The following is a 13,412-nucleotide window of genomic DNA, read 5'->3' on the forward strand; positions in this document are numbered from 1 at the left end:
CCCCAAGAGGTTAGATTTTTTTTTATATTGCTGCTTATTCTGCTTTGTTGTTTTGAGACAGGGTCTTATTACAGAGTCCAGGCTGACCTGAAGCTCACAAAGACTTCCCTCCTGGAGTTCCAGGACCAGAGGTACACGCCTGTTGTGGAATATTAATTTAAGATGTGTTACATTCATTTGTGTTGTGGAATATTTGTTTAATGATGCAAAGATGTGCTGCATTCTTTTACGTTGCATTTGTTTGACTCTGTAAAACTGTTACGTTACCTGTCTGAAACACCTGATTGGCCTAATAAAGAGCTGAGTGGCCAACCACTAGTCAAGAGAAAGGATAGGCGGGACTGCCAGGCAAAGAGAATAAACAGGAGAAATCTAGGCTTGAGAGAAGAGGAGGATGCCAGGGGCCAGCCACCCAGCCACTCAACCAACCTCGGAGTAAGGAGGGGAAAAGACATACAGAATAAACAAAGGTAAAAAGCCCAGAGGCAAAACATAGAAAAGAAATGGGATAATTTTAGTTAGGAAAGCTGGCTAGAAGCAAGTCAAGCTAAGGCCAGGCATTCATAAGTAAGAATAACTCTCCATGTATTTATTCGGGAACTGGGTGGCAGGCCCCCAAAGAGAAAAAATAAACCAACAACATCTGCCAGCACATCTGGCTCACCAAGCGGTTGTTGGAGAAAATGAACCTCTTCATATGTAACAAACTACAGGTAAGGAATCCCTGAAGATGCTAGAAGAGAGGGCAGAGTTCAAACCAGTTTCTTACTAATGAAATGCAAGACCCAACTCCCCTGAGACAGGGGCATTTCTTTTTTTTTTTTAAATTTATTTATTTATTAAGGATTTCTGCCTCCTCCCCACCACTGCCTCCCATTTCCCTCCCCCTCCCCCGATCAAGTCCCTCTCCCTCATCAGCTCGAAGAGCAAACAGGGTTCCCTGACCTGTGGGAAGTCCAAGGGACATTTCTTTTTTAACCCGTGAAACCAGGAGACTTTTGTTGTACACTTCACAAAAAGAGAGCTGTCTGTCTGGTTCTCTCGCTGCTATGGTTATAGACTAGTGTGTCCCTCTATAAATCACGTATTGGGGAACCCAGTAGTCAAGATGATGACAGCCTTCAGAGGCAGGGTTTTGGAAGTGTCTAAGGCACAAACTTTCCACCTTCTTAGATGGGATTAATGATTTGTTTTGGTTTGGTTTTTGAGACAGCATCCCATGTTATCCTAGGCTGGCCTGAACTTGATACGCGGCAGAGAACAATCTTTATCTCTGTTCCTCCTGCCTCTGCCTCCCTAGAGCTGGGATTCATCCAGGCAGCCAGCTGTTCTGGCTATTCCCAGGCTCCACTGAGGCCATTGTCATATTGAACTGCAGTGGCCTACCTGTGTGCCTACCACCCCACTGAACCCCAGATATCTTAAAAGCAGAGTCTGACTGGCAATATAGCTTAGACAGCAAGCACCTGCCTAGCATGAGTGAGACTGCTTAATCTCCCAAGACAACAAAAAGGGAAGGAAGGAAAGGAGGGATGATGGACACCTACTTTGGGGGAAAATTACAGGGAGCATGCTGTCAAAACTAAATTACTTCATAGCCCTGCCCAGCACTGTAGACACCCAGCCACTGTGAGTCCACACCTACCCCCAAAACCATGAAATCTACACGGTGGGTTAGAACATAGAAAGTAAGAGAAAAAAATTATTCCAAGGCAGCTATTTGCCGAAGGCTAAAGATTTTTTTAAATGTTTGTTTTTTGTTTATGTGCATGTGTGTTTTACCTATGTGTCACGTGCATGTAGTGCTTCTGAATGCCAGAAGAGGGCACCAGATCCTTCTGAAGCTGGGGTTGCAGAGAGTTATGCACCAGTGTGTGAGTGCTGAGAATTGAACTCTGGTCCTATGGAAGAGCAATAAGTACTCTTACCTCTGCACCATCTTTCCAGCCCCTAAAAGAAACTTATTTTTTTAAAAAAATATTTATTTATTGTGTATAAATGATTTCACTTTTATATCTGTCTACCACATTGAGTGCCTGGTGAGTACAGGGAATTGAACCTGGGTTCTTTGCAAGGACAATTAGTGCTTTTAACCTCTGAGCCATCCCTCCAGCCCCTAAAAGACACATTTATCTATTATTTTTTTTTTGAGATAGATAGAGTTCACATTTGATCCACAAGTTGCAGGAAGAGAGAGAGAGAGAGAGAGAGAGAGAGAGAGAGAGAGAGAGAGACTTTGCTTTTGAAGTCTCAAAGTCCATCCCCAACGATACACCTCCTCCAATAAGGCCAGACACTAATCCTTCCCAAACAGTTCACCAGCTGGGAACCAGACACTCAAATGCATGAGCCCATGGGGATCATTCTCGTTTGAATGCCCATACAGGAGAAGAAAGGCTCACTAGATTAACAAAATGCCCTACAGCCAGATCTTAAGAAGATGCTTCCTCAGTTGAGGTTTCCTCTTTCCAGAGGAATCTAGCTTAGGTCAAATTGACAGAAGACCAGGCAGGACAAGTAACCAATCCAGTCCCAAGGGTTAAAAGTCACTCCCATGAGAACAATAGGATCATAGGATCTCTCTTCCTTTTTTTTTTTTTTTTTTTTTTTTTTTGGTGGTGGTGGTGGTGGTGGGAATTGAAACCAAAACCTCAGGTGTGCCAGGTCAGTGCTCTGCCAATGAGGTAACAAATAGGATCTCTCTTAAGGGCTCTGACACTTCTTAACACTGCCACATTGGGAATAAACCTTAGCATCCAAAACCTTTGGGGAGAAACTGTGTCTAAGCATGGCATCCCCCGAGACTCCTCATCACTACCACCAGCTGAAGCCTGCGGGTTACAAATGGACACTCGGAATGCTTTGTTCCTTATTCCCGATGTGATCTTCGAAAAGTTGAGCCGTGGACTTGGCTGGGGACGGGAAAGGCTTTAAAGGACTTTTCAAGTAGCTGCAGTGGCAACTCTGAGCATATGCAGAGCAAGCCGCAGTAGCTGCTTGGCAGGAAAGGAGTTCCTAATGGTCTTTGGTGACCAGCCAGCTTTTCTCCAGAGCCTGGAAAGAAATGGACATGTCATAAATTAGGATTCTTTTGGGCATTTGGAAAAGTGTTCGTGTGGGGACAGGGAGGGACGAAGAAGGGCACAGGCAGAGAAAACAGGCGTGGTAGCTCACACCCCAGTGCTCAGAAGGCTGAAGCAGGGAGACGGCTGTTCTAGGCTATCCTGGGCTACATAGAGAGCTATAAAGCCTGGGTTATAAAGCCAAAGTCTATCTAAACAGAAGAAAAAAACATTTCGATCACATTACTCAGCACCCACAGTTGTGGTCATTTGGGGGAAATTGGCTAATTGTCAGAGAATGCTCGCTGGCTTCTGTTTTTGTCAGTTTCCCGCTGCTATAATGCAGTACTGGGAAACTTGTTTGTTTGTTTCTGCCTCTGCCTCCCGAATGCTGGGATTAAAGGCATGCACCACCACTGCCCGGCCCCTAACTTGCTTTTGAAAATGGGCATTTTTTTTTCTTACAGTTCTGTAGTGCAGAAGCCCAAGAGTGAAGAAGTATCTGGAAAGAGCCTTCTTCCTGTGCCTCTCTGATCAGTTAACCTAACACAATCTCTCGCAGTCAGGCCTTGGCTTGAGCCTTGGCTTCCAAGTGATCCTAACCTGTCAAACTGACAATATTAAAGGTCTTGCTCTATATCTCTGTGGAGAAGGATTCCTTGGCAGTGTTAAGGAGAGAGCTTTTGTTCACCTCCACACAAATTCAGTTAATATAACCGCAGCCTCTCTCTGGCCCTGGGAAGACGCACCAATTCCTCGTGCATGATTGGTTTATGACAGTCAGAACCTGTGCTTGGAGCTGAAGGTGGAGTCTACCCGACACAAGCTACTTCACTGCGAATTCCAAAGAACTGATTTCCCAGAGTAAAATCTAGGCAAAATCAGGATGAGTCTCCATGAAGACTGAAAAGTCACCAATGTGGGTTACTGGGTAGTCTACTTGTCTCTATCCCTTGGTCAGTGTCTTAGTCAAGTTCCTCAGAGGAAACAGAACCAACGCGAAGACAGCTCTGGAGAGACAGCACCAGGCACCGTTCACCTGACTCATGGAGACTGGAGAGTCCACACCCACGACATTGGTACAGCCCTACTCTGAGGCAGAGTGGAGCGTAAGAGGAAACCAATGTCTTATCCCTCTTGGGCAGGAAGAAAAGAGTATTTCCCACTCAGCCTTACTACTCAGGCCTTCAACAGATTGGAGGAAGCGCGCCCATGCGGCAGAAAAGAATTTGATCCACTAAATCTGTCAATCAAACATAAACCTCATCCACAAACATCCTTGTAGCTATACTCAGAATAATTTTTTACTGCGTATCTGGGTACCCAGGGCCCAGTCAAAGTGACATATAAAATTTACATTCACAGTCAGGAAACATGCTAGCAGACTTTGTGTTCAAATTTTCAATGTCAAGGCCTAAAAGTAAGATTAATGTGGTGTAACCTCCCTGGCTCAGGGCTTCCATTTCATGTTGGGAAATTTCTCACTGTCCAGACAGATTGTCCTATGACCGCTTAAAGACCACTCTTGCCTGAAACTCAGCAAGTTCCAAACAATGCACGTTCATCTTTCCCTGTCAAACCAGCACCTCCTCAAGCCTTAGCTGCCAGCATTTCCATTCATTCCCTAAGGCACACGTTGGAAATAAGGTATTGGCAGACTCTAAACCAACTGCCTACAAAGCAGGGATTGGACACTGAAGAGAAGAACTGGCCCTCCATTCTGGTCTGCTTGAGGTAGTGTAACAAAACACCATAGACTGAAGGGCTTAAACAACAGAAATGCAATTTCTCACGGTTTTGGAGCCTGGAAAATCTGATATCAAAATGCCAGTCCGGGGCTGGGAGAGATAGTTCAGTGGTTAAGAGCACTGGCTGCGGCATTTTTCCAGAGGTCCTGAGTTCAATTCCCAGCAACCATATGGTGGGTTACAGCCATCTAAAATAGGATCAATACCCAGGTCTAGTGTGCAGGTGTACATGCAGATAAAAAGTACTCATATACATAAAATATGTAAACAAATAAACATTGAGGGGGGAGATGACAGCCCGGTAAGTGACTGGTAAGGGCTCTTGTCATAGTTTATAGATGGTTACCCACTCACTGTCTTTCACGAGAGAAAGAGAAATTGAAATTGCCTCTCTTCTTATTGGATTAGGGCCCATTCCTATGACCATATTTTGTGTGTGTGTGGGGGGGAGCTTTGTGTATGATAAGCATGTGTTCTACTACTGAGCTAATCCCCATCCTTTACTGTTCTTCTTACAGTTGGCTTTATTGTTGCTATGGTTGTTGTTACTTTGAGATAGAAACTCCCTCTGTAGTTGGTTTCAAATTTTCTATATAACCCAAGACAGCCTTGAATTTGTGATTCTTCCTGCTGCTGTAGCTCTAGTGTGGTCGAGTCCAAGACCCATCCTTCACTGCTTAGTTTAAAACCAGGCAGAACCCTATGACAGCCTGTCTGAAGGCGTTGGCTAGAAGCATCCCTTTGTCTCTTGTTCTCTTTGTTAAGAGGTGTGTTGGAGCGAGTGTTGCTTCTGCAGTTGGGTACCCATGAGTAGACCAGATTCCCCCTAACTCTGTGGCACTTGATAGAGAACATGTGGGGACTGGGATGCACAGATAAGTGCTGGTGGCTACTGTCTAGAGACTTTAGATGACAGCTCCCAAGCTGTCCTTGGGCTCTGCTTTTCTTCCTGTCCTTTTCAGAGGATATAGGAGTATACAAAGGGAACGGAGGAGAGCTAACGCCAGTGACGTGAGGAAAATCACAGCTTCCTGGGATCAACAGAGTGAAAGCGGAGTGGGTCTCCACTCAGTTTCTTTCGTTGTTTTTCTTTTGTCTTTTTTAATAATAACATATTTTGAAACAGAGTCTCACTACGTAGCCCAGGGTGACTGCAAATTCATAGCAATGCTCTTTCCTCAGCCTTCCAAATGCTAGGTACTGTGAGAAGCCACCATATCTGGTTTGGTTTTCTTCATTCTCTTTCTATATTTTTAAATTTTATATATGTGGGTGGATGTTTGAACATTACATGCAGATGGTGCTTACATAAGCCAGTGGAAGGCAATAGATCCCTTGAAACTGGAGTTATACATGGTCGAAAGCTGCCATGTGGGTGCTGGGAATTCAACCCAGGTCCTCTGAAGACCACCCAGCGCTCTTAACCTCCAAGCCCATCTCTCCAGCTCCTTCTCTTTCTTGAAGCACTGGGGATACAATCAGGTCTTGGTTCATACTGGGCAACACTCTTCCACTGTGCCATAACCCCAGCTGGAGTGAGTTAGGGTGTTTGGTGAGTTCCGGGATTGGTAGTCCCACTGAGAGGACTGTAGGAGGTGTGGGAGATTGGTCAACAAGCATGGCAGCCTCAGGAACCCCAAGGAGGGCTTCCAAAGCTGTGGCAGCTCAGAGACAACCAAGACCTCATCTCTAACCTGCCTGACATATAGGGAGAACCAGTCTGATTAGCAGGGTTTTATAGGAGAAAATATGGAAGTAGCAAAGCCCGCTGCTTTCCATGAAAGACTGAGCTCACCTTGTTTTATAGGACAAAGATTCCACCTAACCTGGATCATGGCCAACCCTGACCAGTGAGGGAAATACTTCATATAGCTTAAATGAACTTTCTCATTGCCTCCTCTAATGAAGACTAAGAATATGAGCTAATGTTATTAACCCCCCCCAAAAAAAGGTTAAAAATTTGCACACACATAAAGTAAGCCGCTTCCATCCCACTGCATCTATAGGGCGAGCCTTTCCCAGGACACGTGTGGATATACTCAGATGGAAGAAAGAACAGCTCATAACGGCAAAGTTCTAATAGTAGAAAAGGAATGTTGCATTTTCTTTCTAAGCGACGACGTTGGTGGAGACGGCGATGCTATTACAATCACACGCATCCCTGTCAATCCAATGAGGTCACTCGAGTCTATCAAAATCCGTGCTGCTTCTTTATAATGCCAACCATTGCAGCTCAAATTAAATCTTCATGTTTTGAATGAAACCTCGACTGTTTTGTAAGTTTCCTTTTTTAAGGATGCCGTTTCAGGCACAGAAATGGTTTTCTTTTCAGTCTCTGCATTCACAAATACTTTGATACCAGCAACCAATTGTTTATACGGAAAATAAGTGGCAAGCTCATTTCTGACAGCTTAATTGTGGGTTGACAGCCGTGACGGGAGCCAACAGGCTACCTTGGCAGAACCCATAGACACAGGAGCTGCTAGACCTGTGGGTAATCATAAAAGACAGATCCACAGAGAAGAATTCCAAAAAAGACAACAAAGATTTGTAAGGGGGAAAAATTAAAAAGAGCCTGTCTTGGGATCTTTAGAAGTTTAGAAGCAACTGGTTTCATTTCATTTATTTATTTGTTTGTTTTTGAGACAGGACATCACTGCATAAGCCTTGGCTGCTCTGCAGCTCACTCTGTGGACCAGGTTGGCCTCCAACTCATAGGAATCTGCCTTCCTCTGCCTTCTGAGTGCTGGGGTTAAAGGCCTATACTATAACTTTTCTTCCAGCTTGAAATGTTTTTCTTTTTAATTTATTTACTTTTATTTCATTTGCATTGGTATTTTGCCTATATGTATGCCGTGTGAAGCTGTCAGATCTTGGAATTAGAAACATTATTAGCTGCCACGTGGGTACTGGGACTTAAACCTGAGTCCTCTGGAAAAACAGTCAGTGTTCTTAACCACTGAGTCACCTCTCTAGCCCTTGGAAAGTTTTAATAGGACCATTTAGGCACCTCTTTTTTGCTTACCTCTGAGCTACCAGCAGATTTTTCTTCAAACGGAGAAGTCAACAGTTAAATGAACTGACTCTTGCCTGAGTAAGAAGAGGTAAAGACTGCCTCTCGGGGGGAAAAGCAGAAACGACAGCAAGTCTGAGAATCTTCTTCCAGACACCAGTCTCATGGAACAGCACAAATATAAAATAATGTAGCGTTCGGAAGTCAATGTTGTGAGCATCAGTGTACATGCCCTAGGAATAACGTTCATTGGGCTTGAGTCATTGTCTTCTGGGACTCTCCAGCTTCACCCATTCCTGCCCCTTCCACACAGGCCTCAAGGTCAAACTTTGATCTTTGCCTTTCTCCCTTTTCATTTCCATAGCCACCAGGGTTTCTGAAGGGATACATGCTGACATCCTCTGGGATACAGCCAAATGCTGCCTCCTTGTCATCTGACTTTGAAAGGACTCTACACAGCCAGGCGTGGTGAGTCACATCTGTAAGAAGACAAACACGCAAACAAAGGAGGATGAGGACGCAGGGGAGGAGTTCTATAGCCGCAGGGTGACCTGGGATATCTGAAGACAAGTACATTCTCTCATTCTGGTTTCTGAATTAAGGCAATCTTGAGAGAAAAATTAGAGAGAAAACGTGTCATGTCTGAAATAAACAACTTTCTAAACTTAGTTCTTTCTTCTACCACGTGAAAGCAGGGGATGGAACTTGGCCCATCAGACTTGTCAGTCACGACCTTTACCCACTAAGCCGTCTCACCACCACCTGGCCTCCTTTTCACAAGGACACACATCTCATTCATGGGGACACCAACCCTATGACCTAGTCACTTCCAACATAAGGAAGGGAGAGGGGCACAGCATTCAGACTTTGCCCCTTACTGCCTCCAAAACCTCACTGATTTTGTTTTCTTTAGCTAATTTTTTTTCATTATTTATTTCATGTATGTAGGTGTGTCTGTGTGTCACATGCATATACAGTCCCTCTGAGGCCAGAAGCAGGTGACAGATCCTCTGAAACTGGAGTTACAGACGGTTGTGGGTCACCATGTGGGTGCTGGCATAGAATCTAAGTATTCTGTAAGAGCAGCTAGTATTTCTAAGCATTCAGGCATCTCTCCCTCTCCATCTCTCCAACCCCATATTCTTTTTTTTTTTTTTTGAGACAAAATTTTACTGCATAACCCAGCTGGTCTAGAATTCCCTGTATATAGACCAAGCTGGCTTTGAACTCAGGATATCCACCTTCTATGCCTCCTGAGTGCTGAGATTAAAGTTGTGTGCCACCAGCCCCAGACTGATGAGTACTTTTGAAGCTGATTTTAAACTTTGATAGGCAAGCAGCTTTAGTCTGGGGTTAATTTTGCCTCTGAACAGATGAGATACCTATGAGTACACCATCTGAATGGAAGAAAAAAAAACTACAGGAAATCTTTCATCCTGGTCCCTGGGAAGTAGCTAGTCCTAGCACTGTGTCACAGTGTATGTCTGGGTTGGGAACGGGGGAGAAGACAGACAGAGGCCTCTTAGTGGGAAGAAAAGACTAGGTAGAACCAATGGATTTACAATAGTTAGCAGGCAGGTATGGTAGCACATGCCTTTAATCCCAGATAGTTGAAGGACAGCTTGGTTTACATAATGAGGTCTAGACTATCCAGCACCACATAGTGAGACCTTGTTTCAAAAATTTGGATGTTGGGGCTGGAGAAATGGCTCAGCAGTTAAGAGCACTGGTTGTTCTTCCAGAAGACCCAGATTCAAATCCCAGCACCCACATGGCAGCTCACAACTGTCTGTAACTCCAGTTCCAGGGGATCTGATACCTTCATACCAATGCACATAAAATAAAGTTAAATAAATTAAAAAAAATTGGATGTTAATTGACTTGGCTTTTATAAAAGGGATTGAGTCAGTCATGGTAAGTCTGATGAGCAACTAGGCAACTACTGAGTTGCTTTATTTATTTATTTATTTATTTATTTATTTATTTATTTATTATCTATTTATCTGCCTTTATCTATCCATCCATCTATCTATCTATCTATCTATCTATCTTCCATCTGTCTATCATCTATATTCCATCTGTCTACCATTTATTTATCTATATGTCTGTCTGCCTATGTATCTATGTATTTACGTATCTATCTTTAAGCACTGGAGATTGAACCCAGAGCCTCCAGATTTGCTACTGATTTATAAGTCCCCAGCTTTAGATCTGGGGTTTTTGAAGGAACTGTTTTTCTATCTTCTGACTTTTCTTAGTATATACTGATGATAATTTATATTTTTGTTATGAGACATTTATACATGTGGACATATGCTGTATTTTGAATATATGTAAATCATAGTCAACCCTGTTACTCCCTTTTGTTTCCCTGCCACTGCTGCGGATCCCCTTCCTCTTTCCAATCTGCTTCTCTTCTATTTTCATGTCCTCAGGTGTTTACTCTTTCTTTTTTCTTTCTTTCTTTTCTTTTTCTTTTTTTTTCTCCTTTTGTTGTTTTTCAACGTAGACTTTCTCTGTGTGCAACCCTGCCAACCTGAACTCACTGAACCAGGCTGGCCTCAAACTCAGAGTTTGCCTGCCTCTGCCTCCTGAGTACTGGAATTAAAAATGTGTGCCATATCGCCAGGCTCTTTTCTTTTCCTATTTTTTAAAATAATGATTACCCAATGAGTTTCATTAGGGTTGCTTACAGGAAGATGCTCACCTTAGCAGTGGCTGTACCACTGAGGAAAATGTTTCCCCTACCTCAACAACCTTCAGTTGAGAATAAAATCCTCAGGGAAGAGAAGGGCCTTGCGTGTTCCTCCCAACCCATGACAAGGTGTCTCCTGGTTCAGTCTGCTGCAGATGATTGTGCAGGTAACCACAGCTGTGCAGCTGTGCAGGTAGCCCTGGCTGTGCAGCTGTGCAGGTAGCCAGTTGCTATGGGTTCTAGAATGCAGCAGCTCTGTCATGTCAGGAACTGAGCAGTATAGCCATTCCCCACCTTCCTCTGACTCTCACATCATCTTTGTCCCTCCTTTTGGAGAGCTAGAGATGCTCCATCTATGGCTGAACATTTATCACTCACTTACTCCTTCACTCAGGTAGGTCATGAGTCTTGTAAACTTTTTTTTTAAAAAAAAAACTGATTGTTTACCAGGGCTAGACCTGTAATCCCAGTTACTTTGGCAGTTGAGACAGGAAAATTGTGCAACAAGTAACCACAACAGTGACCACAGTGGCTGACCACATCAATGACCACCACAGCTGACCATCACAGTGAACGCTACAACTGACCACTACAGGGACCACTAAGATTGACATCACAACAAACAACACAAATGTCCATGAACTACTGAGTCAGTCCAAGGCCAGCTTAGGCAACTTAGTGACAGCTAGCTATAAAAAAAAGGTAAAACAAGGGGGTGAAGTTGGATCCTGGGTTGGATCCTAGGACTAACATGAAAGAAGAAGATAACAGTCTCTGGAAAAAAATGTACATATGTATCTGGCACATGTACATCTGCCCAGTTGATAAACTGATTGATTAAAAAAACAAAACGAGTTGTAGATGTAGCTCAGCAGGCGGAGTGTTTGCCTCCAGTGCACAAGGACCAGGGTTTGGTCTCCAGCACCAGGGTTGCTGAGGGTCACAAAGTAGAGACTGGAGAATCTGAAGTTCAAGGTCATTTTGACTATGTAGGGAGCTTGAGACAAGTAGGTCTAGATGCCCTGTCTCCGAGTAATTAATTAATTAAGATTAAAAAGGAAGAGCTGGGAATGAAGTTTAGTGGCAAAGTACTTGCCTATCCCGTGTGGAGGCGCTGAATTTGGTCCCCAGTGCAGTCAAATTTAAAAGGAAAAAAATAAGACTTTTTGCAGAGATTAGCGGACTAGCAGAAGCTGAGTGAACTTCCACTCGTTCCTGAAGGCTCGAGGGGAGCCTGGTTAAAAGTTGGAGTCTTGGGAGAGATCGCTGAGAGAAAGAATTTCTAGTAAAAAGCAGCAACTGGGACATTTCCAATAAGCACTCCCGCCCCGCCTCGTCCCGCCCCCTTGGGTTGTTAGGTCCCTTGGAGTGCCACTCACTCACCCCGACTGGGATGGCACCCATAGGCAGAGGCCTGCAGATGCTGCGGGTTCTCTAGTAAAATCAATGCATCCCACCAAGGCAGGGTCCTAGAGCTCCAACAAATGCATAGAGGATGGAAGGAGATCTAGGGCGGTAAACGGCCAATGCTAAAGTAGATTAAGGACCTCATTTGTTTAGAAGCCAACATTTCTCTCTGGGGGCTGTCAAAATGAACCAACAGGAAATGATGCGGACCATCGCTCCTCCTCTGCATCTTCGTGGGAGCTGGTGGTTCAGATGCGCACGCAACACCAGCCCAACGCCCTAGTGGGACTCCTGGGTTCCTGCACAGTGATGCGGAGCAGGAGGCCACGAAGTCTAGGTGGAGCTGGCTATGGTCTGGAAGGCTGGGTCCGGACTTGCATCCTGCCCATTCTGGGTATGTGGTCTGCCTGGCTGGGCTCTCGGGGAGTCGTCGAGACCATTCAGAAGACTCTGGCCTCCAGACAAGAGGGGCTTTCCACGTGGGCAGAGGCGATGTCTTTCAGGTGGCAAGGATCCAAGGCGGAGCCTTCTTCCCCTCGGGGTCCACCCACTGCCCCTCCCCAGTCCCAACCCCGAAAAGGACACAGACACAAAAAACTTTTGCCACACTATTAATATATTCTGGTTTCCTCCCACTTTCCCAATGGGCTACCAGCTGCAGAACTCCTGAATAGAAAGCTTAATTGTGCTTTGTCATGCAGAGTACCTCGATTTTCTATAGAAGGTTACAAAGGGCCATTTGAAGTGTTTCTTTCTGGTCTAATAGTGAGTCATTTGCATAGGGCACCTCTGCGCCTGCCAGACCCAGGTAGCTGCGCAGACGCTCCGGGGGCCTGGGATAACAAAACTGCCCTCCGCCGCTTCCAAGGGGGCGCCCTGCGGGTCTCTCGCCCCTCATTCTCCCCTCGAACTTTTCTCCCAATTCCCAGGGGTCACTACCAGCCGCAGCAGCTGGCTTTGAGGACGTGAAGCTGAAGGCTAGCCGGATGCGGCTGACCTCGGAGTGGCCTTGCGCCACCCTAGGCCGGAGAAGCCTCCCTGGCGCCTATACTCGCCTATTCTCGGCCTACAGAACCCTAGTGGTTTTCCTGCGGGTCCCAAGACAGCGATTTCCCTGGAGGCGGGGTCCTCTAGCACTTGCCTCCTATCTATAGCCAAGGGGAGATGCCAAAGGAACTAGAAGCCAACCTATAGTTAGAGACCACGCAGTTTCGTTGGTTGATTGGCAGGGCTGCCTACAGACTATCTTTTCTTGTTTCTTGTTTTGACACTTCAAATCCAGGTCTACGTGGCATATAAAGCTAATAAAATTCTAATTTCATTGTTAATCTTATTTCATTGCAGTATAGGTTTTTACCCTCACACCTGCATGGCAGGGTGTAATTCCATTAATAATAATAAAAAAACACAACATATTCATTGCATGTCTTTTCCCTGATGATATATTGTGAGCAGTGTGAGTTGAAAAAGCCATTTATTCCCACCGT

This window comes from Microtus pennsylvanicus, chromosome 12 (assembly GCF_037038515.1).
Source record: "Microtus pennsylvanicus isolate mMicPen1 chromosome 12, mMicPen1.hap1, whole genome shotgun sequence".
Classification (NCBI taxonomy): domain Eukaryota; kingdom Metazoa; phylum Chordata; class Mammalia; order Rodentia; family Cricetidae; genus Microtus; species Microtus pennsylvanicus.